The following is a 17080-nucleotide window of genomic DNA, read 5'->3' on the forward strand; positions in this document are numbered from 1 at the left end:
CTGGATTGGATACAGACGAAGTATAAAAATATTCAGACTCCAAGAAAGTCATATCCATGGTTACAAACGTACGTTGACTAGTATGATGATAACACTTGAATCCCTTCTGATGTGAAGAAAATCCAAGAAAGATACAACGGTATGCATATGGATGAAGCTTACTGCTATGAGCTTTATGAATATGAACATAGACCACACAACCAAAGATCTAAGGTGATAAGGTATTTGTAAAAACCACTGGAACAAGTTAAGTAAGCTCATGAAGTGGTGTTTTATGATTCAAGACCCGAGACGACATACGATTCATAACATAAACTGTATGTACAACTGCTTTGGGCCAGAAGCATTTGGGAACAGATGCACCAATAAGGAAAGCACGAGTTGTCTCCATGATATGACTATTTTTCCTTTCTGCCACCCTATTTTGTTGTAGGGTATAGTGACATGTAGTTTCATGAACAATTCCACGATCTTGTAGAAATTGGGATAACTCAGAATTTATGTATTCTCCACCATTGTTAGAATGCAAAACTTTAATATTAGAGGAATATTGAGTTTTAACAATCTGAAGAAATAGACGAAACACATTACATACCTCACTTTTATTTTTCAGCACATATAACCACGTTATAAGAGTGCAGTCACCCATGAAAGTAACAAACCACTTAATTCCCAAAGTAATACTAACAGGGGAAGGTCCCCACACATCAGAGTGTACTACCGCAAACGGAGAAGGCCTTCTATTCATACCTGAAGGGAATGAAGCACGATGACTTTTCGCTAAAATACACACTTCACACTTCAATTATGAGTCTTCGTTACCACTGAACAAATTAGGTAACATATGTTTCAAATAATCAAACGATGCATGCCCTAAACGAATAACAATACCTTCTATATATTACTATTACGTGATGCACGAACTAAATTAGCTATTCCAGGAACCATGTCATCCACATAATATAGCCCCTCTCTCTTAGTGCCATGCCCAATAATCTCATTTGTTTGAATATCCTGAAGCAAGCCAAATGAAGGATACATTAATTCAACACAATCCAATTGTTCAGTGACTTGTGGTACAAATAATAAGTGATAGGACAATGACGGAACCAATAAACAATTGTGTAACGGTTAAGAGGGGTAAGACACACTGTTCCCACTCCAACAACAAGAATAGTAGTACTATTAGTACCATTTTCAGTTGCCACACACTTTCTATAAGGATGTGTCATAGATTGAAACAAGGTTTTATCATACGTCATATGATCTGTTGCATTGGAATACAAAATCCAACCTGTATTTGCCATTGTAATAACACTCGAAACAATAATACACGGTAATCACACCAATACACGATGAAGTAGTAATTAGAATATATATGCACAACACTGGTAGTGTTGTAGCAAGACATGATGGCAGAATGTGATGATATAGCTAGCAGCTAATGCACAGTAAGTGCAGCAGCACAACCTACGGTAAAAAATGAGAAGTTCTAGATAAATTCCACACGGCAATTACCCAAAAAAATTCAATACACTAGTACAACCAATTACCAAACATGGCACAGCAACAAACCAATATGCTATATTGTAATTCTAGACACCAGCAAGAAACCACCAATTGCAATACAAGGCCCAAAAATAATTGCTGAAATTCAACAATTACTTTAACACTTGCTGCAATTGCACAACAAAGCATTACACGACACAACCAATTTCTCTGACAATTGTACAACAATTGTATACTGACTTGTACTCTGCAACACCCACAAGCATGGTCCAACAAACAGTTGTAAATAATGGTGTCCCTTTTGACATGGGCAACAAATACACCACATGTTTTCCCATGTTGAATTTAGATAGTAGGTAGACCAAGGTTACGGTGCTGGGCTTAAGTACAGCCACAGCAGTACACGAGTTCAGTTAGGGTTTGGATGAAAACGAGTTCTTGATTCCAAGAAAAAAATACTTTGAATACTATGTTATATTATTCATCATTTAGGGTTTACAAATATATAGGCACACACACCTTATTCTACAAGGAAAGTAATTACCAATGATAAGGAAACTAAATCCTAATGATTACTTATCCTAATCCTACCTAAAATAAGACTCCAAACATTTACAATTAAGACTCAAATCAAAATTATGTGCATTCCATTATAATGAAAATTGTATCCTAATATTCTAATTTCAGTTCACAATGGACCATTTAATCTTTAAAGACTTCGCCCGACGTAATGGGTCAAATTTTGTCGAGCAACATATCCTTGTCAATGAACCTCCCAATTTTCGTCGGACGGAGATGAACAAAATAAAACTTTTAGAATACAACCCGACGAATTAATAATGAAATTGGTACCAGACGGAATATCTTGTAAATAAAATACGATCTGCTGGACTAACTAGTCAAGTACACTAGTCAACTAAGACAGATCCGTTAATCAACCAAACACAAATTATATTCCAATCTAAAAGACCAAAAACTGTCCTAGTCAGCACTTCACCAATTTACTTTTAAGTTATTGTTGTGTTGAGTGAACATGACTATGTGCACATATCTTTTAACAAGTTAAAAGGTACATGTAGCAAGTGCATATAGATGATATATGGGACAAGTAATAAAGGACTTTCAACACAAGAAGTTTTTGTCCAGAAAAACTCACCTCCAAGTTAAAATACTGCGGACTCTCCACTGAGTCCAATCTATTAGTACAAATAAAGTTCTTAAAAAGTATCATGCAAAGCTCAATTCCTAGACCTAGTCTATAGAGCAGCCTTACCTTTGTGCAACCTTACTTTGCACGAGTTGAGGATTCCTTCGGCTTCACGAAGTGACAGCTCAACCTGAGCTCTTCACCTTGTGGCACCAAAACTAATAGACATATCCATATGATGTTATGATAAAGATATGCAGATCTAGATTCAATGTCCAGTCAATTTCTCCAGTCAAATAGTTGAAGAAAGAAACCGATGAGAATCTAAAAAATGGGTCAATAATCAGATTTGAAACTTGAATAACTTGGCCACAAATTTAATGCAAAACCATGAAGATAATGCAACCCTATTCTTCAATGATTGGGTGTTTAATTCATGAAAATGGTTTTGCACCTAGGGTTTCATAAATGAAGAACAAAGAAGAAGGGGAAACCTTAATGCTTTTCTTTTTTCTTTCTCTAGGAAATTAAATTTGAAAACTCAAAAAAAAAAAAAAAAAGCAAACAAACAAACAAAACAAAACAAAGGAACCGCTAGGGATCTTAACCCCAAAAGCTTTGGTTTGTTTTTCAACCAAAATAGGAGCTTCAAAATGATCTGAATAGATGAAGGGTGAAAAATAGACATTTGGCAAAAAGTTGTTAGTTAGCCCATATCGGCAAGTCTTAAATTGTGTGCCCAGCTTGCTAGAAATTTGTGCACAAACCAGACGAGACAACAAAGCTAGTTAGAATAAAACAGGAATGTAGATGTGAAATGCACATGCAATAGCAAACTTTTTGAAGTGAGATGTGTCACATCTTTGAATAATTATTCCTAGCATACACCGCCCATAAACAAAAAATAGCCTAAAGCAAGTTTGAGCATGTGTTGCAGTTACAATATTTGACAAAGAAAGCCAAATGTAAAAATGTAGACTTCAAAATGTACGGACCTGTATTTTAAAAAATAATTATATATAATTATATGTTGTATATACTTATTAATTTCAGAAAGTTTTATATTACTTCTTATTTAATCGTTAATTCCTTTATTTCATTTTTATATACTCTGATTTACTATTATTTTGAATCAAATAAGTTCAGTACACCATTACAGTAGTATTTGAACTATATATTCGTATTATTCATTTTCTTCCCTTTTACATTATTTATTAAGCTGTTTGTTCTATTCTAATTGTACCAAAACCATAGCCAATTAAAGGGCTTTTACATCGTTCCTATCGAAGAATTAGCCGACTTTGTATAGCTATAAATAGAAACCCAGGGCTGTAGAGCGGTGCAGTCTGTGTACCGAGTAAGGACCAGAGAGAGAGAGAGAGAGGGAGAGAGAGATAAACCAGAAACCGGAGCTAAGAGAGGGCTGTGGAGTTCATTCGACTCAACCTGTATCTCGTGTATGGGGAAACGATTTCCATACTTCATTTATCCTCTCCATAGTTGTTTGCTTTCTTATTGTTGTCTTGGATTAGCTACTGTTATCCAAAACTAGTTTATATGCAAGCTTCGTAAGCAAGTGTGTGTATTTATGCAAAACCAGTTTTATATGAAGAACCAAAATATGCATACGCTTAAACCCTATTTTGGCACGTAAGAACTGGTATGCTTATTTGGGTATTGTTTCCTATTGGCTATATATATTTTGTTATGAAAGATGATATTCAAAAGGCTGCACATATGATATCAGTTTACCAGTTGTTGGGATACTATCTTTTATAAATTGGTTTCACAAATGGAATTCAGTTGGAGATTTCTATTTTCCCAAAACAGCAACCATACTTTTATGCTATTTGAAATGAACATTCTATTGCATAATACAAAGAGTTTAATATACGAACTTTTTACATATCATTCATAATACTAACGGATTAGTGCTTTTATCTAATATATAGCTTGGCTGAAGTATGTTAATGTACTTATGTATTTTGAACTTTACCTTTGCTTATTTTATAAAAGTATTCTAGTTCAAAAGTTCCTTCACTGATGACCATGCTGTTATAAATTAACCAAATGACTTTTGAATTAGTAGTGTGTAATTAGCAAGCTTAAGCATGCTGACTATGTTAAAGTTCATGTCATGTTTTATAGTAATTGCTTACACTTGTGGATAGGAGTTGCTGAAGGTAGACTCTTGTAGTAGAAAGTCAGAGCAATGCTTTGAAATCTAGGTAGGGGAAATACGGCAGATCTTTACGGAAATTAATTTTATTAAATTTCGTGAAGCATTATATTATTATTATCGATCTTTTTGGTTGATTAATGTGATTGGATAAGAATTGGCTAACTGCTTTAGTTAAGTGTTTACTTGTTCTTGGTTATGGAATTATTGCTAGAATGTTATTCATTGAGAATACATTGTGATACATGTGAAAGATAAAATGACATCATTTTTGCATCATTCATGTTGATGTGGTTGGAATCTCAGTATTTAGATTGGAAGTATGGAAATGAGGGTAGTTGGAAAGGATCTTTTGTGTAGTTGAATCTTTGTGAAACCAGTTCTAGGCGAGCCCACTGTGCATAGTAGAATAGGATATCAACGAGAATTGTCGATATGGGTGATTTGGGCTAGAGATCAATGAATTAGATAAGATGACTAGCAAAATGGGTTTATGAACTTGGGATATCATATGGGGGTTAGTTTCTATAATAGAACATTCGAACCACCTCTACAGGGGTAAAATGCATGGTATGGGACGTGCAGGTCTGCATGTTTTATTATATAAATTAACGGGGGTAATTGAAGAGGTTGCATTGAATTCATGCATTATTAGCAAGAATGATTTGATATTTGGCGATATGATTTCAAGACACTTAATTTAATATTGTCAATTACTGTGATAAGGTTATGTCCCTACTGAGCTGTTGAAGCTCACCTTTCTATTGTTATGCAGGTTTAAGAACTAAACAGTAAAAAAGGGTAGACGGGATGAGATTGGATAAGTGTTAGGATATAATTTTGCATTTATTTATTTATTTATTTTAGTATTGTAAAGAATTATCGATTTCTTGTTATAAAAGGAATTTCATATTTTTCCACTCAGTTTCACTTTCGTTCCATTTAATTTTAATTTTAGCTCGCGTGCCAAATTTGGGTTCGAGATTTTTCCTATTGACTCCAGGTCTGGGGTGTGACACACAATCTCCCCCTTTGACTTTCATTAACAAAATAACCCAAACCTACAACTAATTTGACTCACCCATACTCAAGAGAAGGAACAAGGACAGATCCTACAAATGAACAATTCTTGACAAGAACAAGTGAAATTTATCATGGGTAATAATGAGAAGCTTGCAAGGTGTATGAACACAACGACACAACAGAAAAGGAAGATGTCCCATGTACAAATAGTTTTGTGCAAAGGCATAAACCAATGTACCCAAACAATCGAAGATGACTCATTAAAAAGATAGAGATCAAGATAACAATTGTAATCTTTGCACGAATAAACGACAACTAAAGCACATGCCATGAAAAGGATAAGAAAAAGTAGATTGAATATCGATACTTCTAAGAGATATTGATAAGACAAGTGGTTCACAAAAAAACATGTAATGCAATTCTCAAAAGACCACTCTTCAAGGGCATACAGAGATAGTAATCAAAGATGAACACTTACTCATGATGCAACAGTGATGCGTCAAGATAATGATATAGGATCGGTGGTAACCAAGCCTTTTAATTTGAAAAGCATTTTCAAAGTTAACCAAGCCTTTTAATAATCCATTGACCTTAAGAGACAACACTTCCTACATAATATGAACAAAGGACAAGACTTTAAAATGCAAGACACAAGCCATGGAAGAAAAGAGAAATTTGGTGAAGAACGTTGAGTGAGGCACCATTTTGAGAGACACCAAGGTCATTTGAATGAAGGTGCAATTTTTATGAGACACCACTTGATTTTTCATAAAATTGGATTCATGACTTGGGGATGGGGTCTAGAAGCACTACACATGACATTGCATGGAAGACCAAATTGAAGGGATTTTCCCATTTTTTATGGTATATGATTTCTTTTGAAGACACCCCCCTTCATACAGCTTTCCCCCATTTTTTTTTATTTGATTTGGAGAAAGGACAAAAAGAAAATGAGAACTGACACATGGTTCAGATTATAGAGTAAGTAAAGTCATTACCATTCAATTAGGACCAAAGAAAATTTAAATCTAAAAATCACTTGTAGTTTTGGATGATTGAGAAACTGATTTTTTAGAAGCCATTTGAGAGAATAGGGAGAACTTTTGACATCATAGTGAATAATTATCCAAGGTTAATCCACGTATTACTAACAATGTATGACAATTAGGAGATGCATATATAGAGAAAAATGAAACAAAAACATGCACAGAGACTAGACAAGATATTCAATTCTTGGAAGCAAAGCTGTACAACCTATATAATTCAAAACACAAAGACCAATAGACAGTCAAAGATCTTTGTACCTTCGATTATCTTTGTACCTGAAATAGATAAAAAACAAGTGTATTAGTTTAAAGGGTAAATCTCATTCTCAAGTATCAGGGTTTTCAAATTTTCATATATCAACTTTTTTTTGTCCCAGTGTCATACCTAAAGTGAGGATTGTGAGATACTTTTATACTTATGTTTGGCTTTCCGTTAGAACCTTCTTTAAGGTGTGACGTGGCACCCAAATAGACAACGACTGGGCACGTGTCAGTCGTTGTCACATGGACATTAAAAATTAAAAAATAAAAATAAAAAAATTAAAGAATGGAGTTGCAGTAGTCTAGATTGTGAGGGCTAACGCCGCTGACCTTCAATCCATCCGAATCCTAGAATTCTTAATTTTAATTGCGATTCTTTCGTCTTCATATATTCGGTCGATCAATGACACCGCCGATTGCACTCTTCCGTCGTCAATCCGTTGAGTCTTTCGACTTCTTCTCTGATTCTCTTCTTAACCATATGATCGGTACCTCTTTAGATTGTATTTTCTGAACCCAGAATCATAAAACAATCGAAAAGCTTTAATTTTCTAAATTTAAAAAGAAGGAAACAATCAATGGGTTCGATGAAAAGGAGACTGGTTGAACCAGAGAAGAGTTTTCTCCATTTGGAATTCGAGTGGGTTTGAGGGCAGATGCTTGAGAGTGGCGGATTCGGGTCGGTTTATTTGGCGGCCGTGAAAAAATGAAGTTAAGTTGCGAGAGCTTTCTGAAGGTGATGGCGGAGAAATGGGTTTGAGAGAGGAAATTTGGAAAAATAACCAAAATTTGAACATCATATAGAATTATGACCACATTTTTAAGTTTATAATCATTATAACAAAAAAATAATATGAAAGTGCTAATATACACTTAAATGAGGTTTTGAGAAGAACCAAAACACAAAATTGAATAAAGGGTAATGCTAGGGATTAGGAAGACTAAATTTTGTAAACCAAATAATTTGGTTGTTGATGATTAAATTATTAATTAAGTGTGGATTAACGTATTTGTTTCTTATTGGTGACGCATTATTTGATTCTCAAATTTTGTTTAAATGGTCTCCCTAACATTATCCTAAAACTAGCCTCTCTGCACGCACTAACGTGGGTGCGAGAGGCATTTTTGCATCACGGGCGCTATGCGCCCCTAAAGGTGTATTGTGTTATTTTTTTTTCCATTGTAATTGTCAAGATATATTTTACATGTATTGTGCAAAGAGGAACTTTTTCTTTACCATGCACGTCCTAAAAAGTTGTCATGTTTTTCGTTTTCACTTTGCATAAAGTAATGATTTCAATGTTATTCATGCAATTGTCAAACAACATGGGATTTTGGATTCAAGTTCCTACCTAAAGTCCATGAACAATAGTAAGTAGATGTAAATAAAAAAAGAGTAGATAAAAACATTAAGTACTCATAGAAAAACACAAAACAACTTAAATGTCAAAATATAAAACCTACATCACAATATGTACATTATTCACAATACCCATAAAGTCTATATTGCACTATTTCTTTTGAAAAGAAAGTTTACATATTGACATCAATGCTGCAATTTCCACCCATTTGTTCCTGATTGATGCTTCAAATTTTCATTGCCAATCTAAAAACGATAGTGAGAAATTAAAAATCAAATAAAAAGAGTTAATTGATAAGTGAGAAATGCATACTAGACGGTTATCGTTAATAAAGTTGTTACCTATTAGGAATCACCATAATTAGCTGGAATGAAGTAAGACTTATTTGTATACTATAATTAGCTGGAAAAAGATCCGCATGTGATAGGCATTTTCTTTAATCACGGGTGCTACGCTCCTCTTAAGATGTGTTGTGTTAGTTGTTTTCTTTCTCATACCACTTCATAAAAATAAAATAGAACACACACTTATAAATAAAAAGGAAATAGAACATAACTAAGTTGTGTGTAAAATGCGTAATAAACAAAAAGCTCTTTGCATGCAAAAACACGTTTGAAGATGTTGACGAAGAATAAAGGAAGAAATACAGCAAGGAACCAAATAATAGTGTTTGATAAAAAAACTAAACAATTAATTGATGACAATAAGCTGAGCAAGAATTTATTTGTATCATCTTGTCCTTAAAATACCACAAAATACAGCTCACTTAAATCACATCTCCTTGAACACTTTATCTTATTAAAAGCTGCTAATTAAATATGTGTTAAACTTTCCCATTAATTCCACCTGCAAGCTCTTCCGTAATTTCAATGCTCCCACAACTTTAGTACTTTTATCATGGCTGCAAACATGATGGGAGCATCTTTATGCGACTTAGTTAGCTTGTTTTCTTACATTTTCGTAGTTAGTTTGTGTTTATTATAGTGATTTAAGCTATTTTCGTGTGTTTGTAGGTCCAAATGACAAAGTTGGCAAGAAAATGCAATTTGGAGCATTTTGAGGCAATTTTGGCAATCAAATGGATAGCTTATGGGTGGAGCAAGATAGATGGACGAATTTGAAGTTCAAGAGGCTAGGAATGTGCTGAAAAGATGAAGAAAATAAATCCAAGACAAAGAAGATAAGGAATCAGCTAAAAAGAATGAACATTATCCAAAACCTTATCCAATCTTATCTTATCATCTCCTAATCTAGTCTTATCCTTGATGTGAAAATGAACTTGACACACAAATTAAACCCTATTGATGACAATTGCAGTAATGATGCAAGTAGGGATCGTTCTAGACCGGGGATTAACTAGGGATGCTAATCAACACAAATAAGACTCAAAAACACTAAACTAGACTCTATAGACTCAAAACTAACTCAAAACACTCAAAACAGCAAGAAACAATAAAAAAAGACTCAATTCTAGACCTAATAAGTGATTTGGACGAAAATAGAACTTAAAAGACTCAAAAGACCAAAAGAAAACAGGTTTTGACTCTAAAAACAAGACTTAATGAATGGGGATTTTGTTTTGACGAAATTGAAAGTTAAAACATAAACTTTGAAAACAAACTTAACAAAAACACGAAATTGATGAAATAGAAAGGCTAGTTAGAGGGTTCCTTCTCCACACATGAAACATATGCATACGACTCAATTTCCAGTTACTCTTTCAACAAACCATGAATGACAATGCCCCAAATTAACTAGATTGCACCAATTAATTCTCAGATTTCCCTAGATTCATTGAATAAAATGGAATACGCATTACAACCAAATTATTCTTATCAAGGACCCTAACTATGGAATACGCATGATAGAGACACATATCAAAGATCATTAAGTTCAATGGAAATCATAAGCATTGATGAGGCATTCATAACTATGGAATACGTATGTTACTCTTGCCAAGGATTTACTTAACACAATCGTGACTAGCGACTTTTACTACTTATGAATATAAGTTCATAACGATTAGGTGAAATTCCCTTATACTCTAGCATCAAATTCATGCATGCAAACTAAGTGTCGACCCTCAATCAACATACATAAACATGTTCTCAATCAAATAGATAAGTAAACCACATTCACGATTTATGAAATCATAACTGGAGGAAATCAAGTCATATAAAACATATGATCATGGCTTTGAATTCTCCTCTAACTACAAAGAAATTAGTTCCTCATGTTCGCAAATAAACAAAGATAAATAAATTTAAACATTGACATAAAGATAGAAAACACCTAGAAACGCTCCAACAATCCAAGCTCCTTGAATGGCATGCACGGCTCCAAGAGTCTCCTTCCTTCTCCTTTGCAAACTCACGGCACAAGAGGGATGTTTGGGTGAATGGTGTAGTGAAAATATGGTAGAGGGTGGTCACTAAATGGTGCAGCAAAGGATGGTATTTATAGGCTGAAATTCGCAACCCCTATGTAGCAAAGGAAAAGGATTTAAAGGCCTAATTTGTATAGGAAATGAATACACAATCCTTGAAGGAAAAGGTTCTAGAAGTCAGAAATCCAAATGAAATAGGGAGAATAGAATCAGGTTTCTAGAACTTCTAGAAAGGTTTGGGGCGCCAGATTTTTAGGAGAGGAGATAAGGCCTTCTAGAAAGCTTGTTTTGTGGCTGATTTCCTAGAAAAACAAGGGATAAGGTGCAACACCTTTGTAGGAGTGGATAAGGGTTTCTAGTAACCTATTTTAATGTGTTTTAATTTGAAAATAAATCCCCTTTGCAACTGGAATTAAGTTAGGATAGGATTAGGATAAAATTAAAATAAGATAAGGTTGGATAAGATTTTGGATAATGTTCCTTCTTTTGAGCTGATTTCTTATCTTCCTTGACTTGGATTTATTTCTTCACTCTTTTCAGCACATTCCTAGCCTCTTGAACTTCAAATTCGTCCATCCATCTTGCTCCATTCATAAGCTATCCATTTGGTGCCCAAAACTGCCTCAAAATGCTCCAAATTGCACTTTCTTGCCAACTTTGTCATATGGACCTACAAACACACGAAAATAGCTTAAAACACTATAATAAACACAAACAAACTATGAAAATGCAAGAAAACAAGCTAACTAAGTCGCATAAATATGCTCCTATCAATCCTATCTTATCTAAATCAATTTATGCCTTAAATCTAGTTCCAAGAGGACCTAAATATCTGATTTCTAAAAGGCCTATCCTTTCCCTACATTTATGCCGCACCCTTATCCTTCTAGAACCTCTAAATTGGTGCTGAAACATCATTTCTAAAAGTCCCTACAAATCTGGCGCCTCCCCCTCTTCTAGAAGCTCTAGAACCTACAACCCTAATCCTTTTCCCTCTTGAATTAGGCCAAATTTATCCCTTTCCTTGCAAGAATTTGTGCCACACCTTTCTAACCTAATCCCCTTTGGTTTTTGATTGTTTTAACCCATTCCACTTGGGTTTTGGTTACACAAACCTTGTCCCACTTTGATTTCAGAAACCTATCCTAATCCTTAGGGATTGTGCCGCACCTAGCCCTATAAATACATCATTATGCGCCTATTTTAGATTCACCACCCTCTACCATCAAATCACCACACCATCCACCACAATTTCGTGCACCACACATACAAGAGCCAAAACATCAGAAAATACATACTTATGCGCAGATTTGCAAGGAAGGAAGGAGATGAGACCCTTGGAGTCGTGCCCTACCATTCAAGCTTGGATTGATGGACGTTTCTAGGTGTATTCTATCCTTAGTTTTAGTTCAATGTTTGTTTTAATTTGGTGTTATGTTTTCAAAGATATGAGGAACTAATTTCTTTTTAGTTATAGGTGAATTCGAAGCCATGATTATATGCTTTATATGAATTGATTACATCTAGTTATTGTTTCTTGAGTCTTGAATGTGATTTGCTTATCTAAGTTATTAAAACTTGTTTATGTGTGTTAATTGAGGGTTGACACTTAATTTGCATGCATGAATATGATGCTAGAGTATAAGGGAGTTTCACCTAATCGTTATGAACTTATATTCACAAGTTGTGGAGGTTGCTAGTCACGATCGTGTTAAGTAAATCCTTGGCAGGAGTATCATGCTTTTCATAGTTACGAATGTCTCGTCAATGCTTATGATTTTCAAAGAACTTAATGACCTTTGATATGTTTTCTATCATGCTTTTCATAGTTAGGGGACTTGAGATTGATAATTTGGTTGTGATGTGTATCCCGTCCAATTCAATGAAATAAGGAAAATCTGATGGTTAATTTGTGCTGTCACGGTTAACTTGGGGTGTTGTCATTCATGGTTTAAAGGAATAATAACTGGAAATTGGTTTGTTTGCATATGTCATGTGTGGAGAAGGACCCTCTAACTAGCCTATTTCACCCTTCAATTCACCTGATTTCATACCTAGTTTACTTTGTTTTGCAATCTGTTTAGTTTAGTTAAATTTCGTCCAAATCAATCCCCCTTTTAATTTAGTGATTTAGTGTCTTAGATTAGTTAGAAAAGTACTTAAATCTGTCCAATTTAGTGTTTTGAGTCCTACTAGTCTTAAATTCGTCCGAATAGTCCCTAGAGTCTGTTTTGAGTCTTTTTAACTTAGTTTAGCTGTTTTGAGTAGTTTGAGTCAGTTTTAAGTCTTAAGTGTCTAGTTTTGTGTTTTTGAGTCTAGTTGAGTGTTTCTAAGTCTAGTTTGGTATTTTTGAGTCATATGTGTGTTGATTAGCAGCCCTAGTTAATCCCTGGTCTAGAACGATCCCTACTTGCTTAATACTACAATTACATGTTTAATAGGATTTAATTTGTGTGTCAAGTTAATTTTCACATCAAAACGAATCATTGAAATGAGAATATAAGTTGAAGTGTACATTGCATAAAGTAAGTAGTAATTAAAATGTACATATGTAGACAAAAAGTAAGAAATGAAATAGTCGTATCAAATTAGATTGAATCCAAAAGCTCAATCAAGATAATATCAAATGTAAAATTCCTTATTATGATTTCGTTGCCATGTTGAGCTATATAAATATGTTATTGTTACCAAAATCTAAAACAAATCAACCCATGTTCATAGAACGTGGTACATAATAACTCATTTATTGTATAATATGGGTCCCTTGTTCATTGGCAGAAAATATTAAATAGAAAACGCAATTAACCCTTCTTTTCCATAATCTTTGATATGAGCTCTCAATTTGGATTAGAGAGGAGAGCATACAATTCTAAAAAGTGCTCTAAAACATTAACAACCAATCTAGTATGAATTTCAAAAATCTCATGTAACAAACTTTATATTAATTGGAAAAACCTCCATAAATGAAACCGATGATGGAAGAAGGACAAATATAAAAGGGAGGTTTCCATTTTCCAAGTCTTAAAAGAGCAACATAATTAGCTGTTGTTGTGACAAAAATGTCCACGCCTTTAAAAATGATTACTAAATTTTTTTCTCGATATACTAACAAAAACAAAGAATAACATATGCACACACATCCTTGAGAATAATGAACAACCTTTAGATAGTAATTTCATTAAAGACATAGGATAACATATTTCGTTTTTCGCACTTTACAAGAAGATCACATAAGGAAATATTTGTCTTCCTACATGCATTGCATAAGTGCCATAAAAAAATGACTTACAGAAAATGAAGATTGAGAATGGAGCCAAAAAAAAAGATAAAACAACCAAAACAGAGAATGGAGCAATTAGTTTCAAACTGCATACCAATTGATTGCCTGCAAGAATATTTCTGACCTCTCTTTATCTGCTTCCCTCTCCATGTATTTGTAGCAATTGATTGGACACCTTCCACAAAGAAACCACACATCATTAGCTGATTTTTTCAATGAAACAATTTGATTGATGCAAAAACCAAAATGGAATACCTCATAAAAATAAAATACCAATCAAACATTCGAGAGAAAGGAGACACGGAGAGGGAGAATTCCCGACTTTAGGAGTGTGCTTGAAATGTTGTAAAGCCTGAAACTGGTACAATTTAAAGTTTAAGTTCGCATGATTATATTTCTATACAATAGCATAAAAAATGGACTAAAGTGTAGAATATCAATTTCAATTTAATTATTAACCAAATCTCAATAACTATAAAAGTAAATCAAAGAAGAAAAAGCACATATCATGCCTATGCATGTACGTTTGCTTTTGCACATGAAAAATAAATACAAATGAAAAAGAATATACATATGAATAAAATTAGACATTTATAAATATTTACCATCCTGACCACTGTGAAAAATCTTCCTCGTAGCCGGAGTCATAAATTGCAAAACCATGCTTCTTCAAACCATTTTTTAACAATAATTAGGGGCTATGGTCATAAGAAAAATTAGAATGTTTGAAAGACATAAAAGTGAAGAATTACCTATTAGAACTGAAAAATTTGTGCAAAAGGTTTGAAAATTACCCAATTAGATACTGAAAAAAGAGAAAGATGAGATGGAGTGTGAAGGTAAAATTAAGATCAACAACAGTTAACAAATTCCTCCCTTCAATCTTTGGGCAGTGTTCCTTGTTGGATTGTTTTTTCTGAGAGACAAATAAAACAAGAACTGTCACAGGCATTTGAAATTTACCAAATCTCCTCATTTAGAAAGGAATTCATAAATAAAAACATAACTGACGTACATCTTACATCAGTAACGTGTGGGATTTTTCAAATCTGGTTAAGCAAACTATTTCAGTCTTAATCTAATTAAACTATGTCAATCTTCTCGCAAGAAATAGGCATGGATGCAATGTAATTGTGTTTCCATGAATTTTACACATGGTATAGCCTATATCTGATTTCCTTGGAAGCCTGACCGCCTTTGCCGGCTAAATCTCTGTCGTCAGCACAATCGTCGTTGGCGTAAGCCAGTCTGGGCTGTTTATTTAGAGGCATGTGTACGTCTTTGTGGTGGATCAACATCAACTGCTTCTCCAAGTCCCTTGTCTATGACAGAAAAGCGAAGTGGTAAGATTAAAAAGGAAAAAAAAATAAGAAAAAAAAAACTGTACATGCACAATTTTTTGCTGCAATTAAAGGATTGACAGAACAATTGGAAAAATCACAAAAAGAGAGAATGAAAAGTACATGTTAGAAGTGGGGTTAGACTCCTCCATTGAAAAGTAAAAAAACAAATATTTGGAAATACATCCGAATTTAAGATCATACCCCAAAAAAAGGAAAAGAAGGTGAGAGATTTGATGATACATGCAATGTCACCTCGAAGCTGATCAAACAAATCATCTATATGCGGCAATGGATAACGATTTTTAATTTTTACCCAATTTAATTGCCTATAATCAATACATAGCCTCAAAGTCCCGTCTTTCTTTCTTACATACAAAACTGGAGCTCCCCAGGGTGAATTATTAGGATGAATAAAACTTTTACCGATTAATTCCTACAACTGGACTTTCAATTCCCTCAATTCAGCAGGAGCCATTCTATATGGAGTCAAAGATATAGGATTCGTATCTGGAAGCAAATCATTAGTGAACTCCACATCTCGGTCTGGCGGTAATCCAAGTAAATCATCAAGGAATACATCAGGAAAATGCCTGACCACTCGAACATCTTCCACAGTACTAGAAGCAACATCATTCAGCACTACATGAGCTAAATATCCCTGGCAACCTTTCGATAACAACCTTTTTGCTCTTACAGCAGAAATAACACCGTGCCTCACCCCACTACGTTCACCCACAAAAGTAACTTCAGGTAATTCAGGACGATGGAAAGCAACTGTTTTCCCGTAGCAATCTATCTTGGCATGATTATAATGCAACCAATATGTGCCTAAGATTACATCAAAATCAACAATATTTAACGGGATAAGATTAGCTGGCATAACCACATCCTCTAACATCACTGGACATCCTGGATATACACAATCAACATAACATCTCTCCCCTCTAGGCATGGCAAACTTAAGTCATACACTAGAGGTGTAGGATGAGGTTGTGTCACTTGAGCAAATGTATGAGAAATGACAGAATACATAACACCATAATCAATTAAAACTCTAGAAAAGTGACCAAGAATGTTTAACGTACCCATGATAAAGTCTGGATGATTCTGAGCATCTTGCAAAGAGATATTATTAATAAGTCCCTGGGCTTGCGGTCATCCCCCACGACCACTACTAGCTTGATTACCTCGTCCCTGCACACCTCATCCCTGACTTGGCTGACCAGATTGTTTTGAAGATCTTGCACTACTGGAAGCAATCTCTACTTGCTGGGGTTGTCCTCCTTGGTACCACTAAGATTTACCAGCTAGAATGGGAGGATACGGTGTATACCTTCCAGGATACTGAGAATACCCATTATGGTAATAAGGATCCTATGAATACTGATACTGCCCTGAAGCATAAGGAGTGGCATCACCCTAATAATGGTAAGCACCACCTCGACCCATCTGACCATAACTAGCAGACCCCAGAACTTTCTGGATCGGCGCTGGTGGTGGCATAAGAGGCTGCTAGGGCCTCTGCTGACTCTGGAGACAATTTAT

At 34.5% G+C, this 17080-nt stretch overlaps 1 long non-coding RNA gene across 7 annotated transcripts; it reads right to left on the reverse strand.

The window, feature by feature from the left end:
• Positions 1-8585: 8585 nt before the first annotated feature.
• Positions 8586-15784, reverse strand: LOC126617757 (uncharacterized). Of its 7 annotated transcripts, none has more exons than XR_007621513.1 (7): positions 15737-15784; positions 15208-15514; positions 14798-15108; positions 14448-14550; positions 14287-14367; positions 8868-9025; positions 8586-8771 (listed from the first exon to the last, which is right to left on the reverse strand). It is a non-coding gene; the product is annotated as an uncharacterized LOC126617757 (long non-coding RNA). The 7 variants fall into 7 exon arrangements; XR_007621517.1 differs by having other exon boundaries at positions 14798-14856; positions 14987-15514; XR_007621516.1 differs by having other exon boundaries at positions 14798-14859; positions 14987-15514.
• Positions 15785-17080: the final 1296 nt, after the last annotated feature.

Source organism: Malus sylvestris, chromosome 4, assembly GCF_916048215.2.
Source record: "Malus sylvestris chromosome 4, drMalSylv7.2, whole genome shotgun sequence".
In the NCBI taxonomy this organism is placed as follows: Eukaryota; Viridiplantae; Streptophyta; class Magnoliopsida; order Rosales; family Rosaceae; genus Malus; species Malus sylvestris.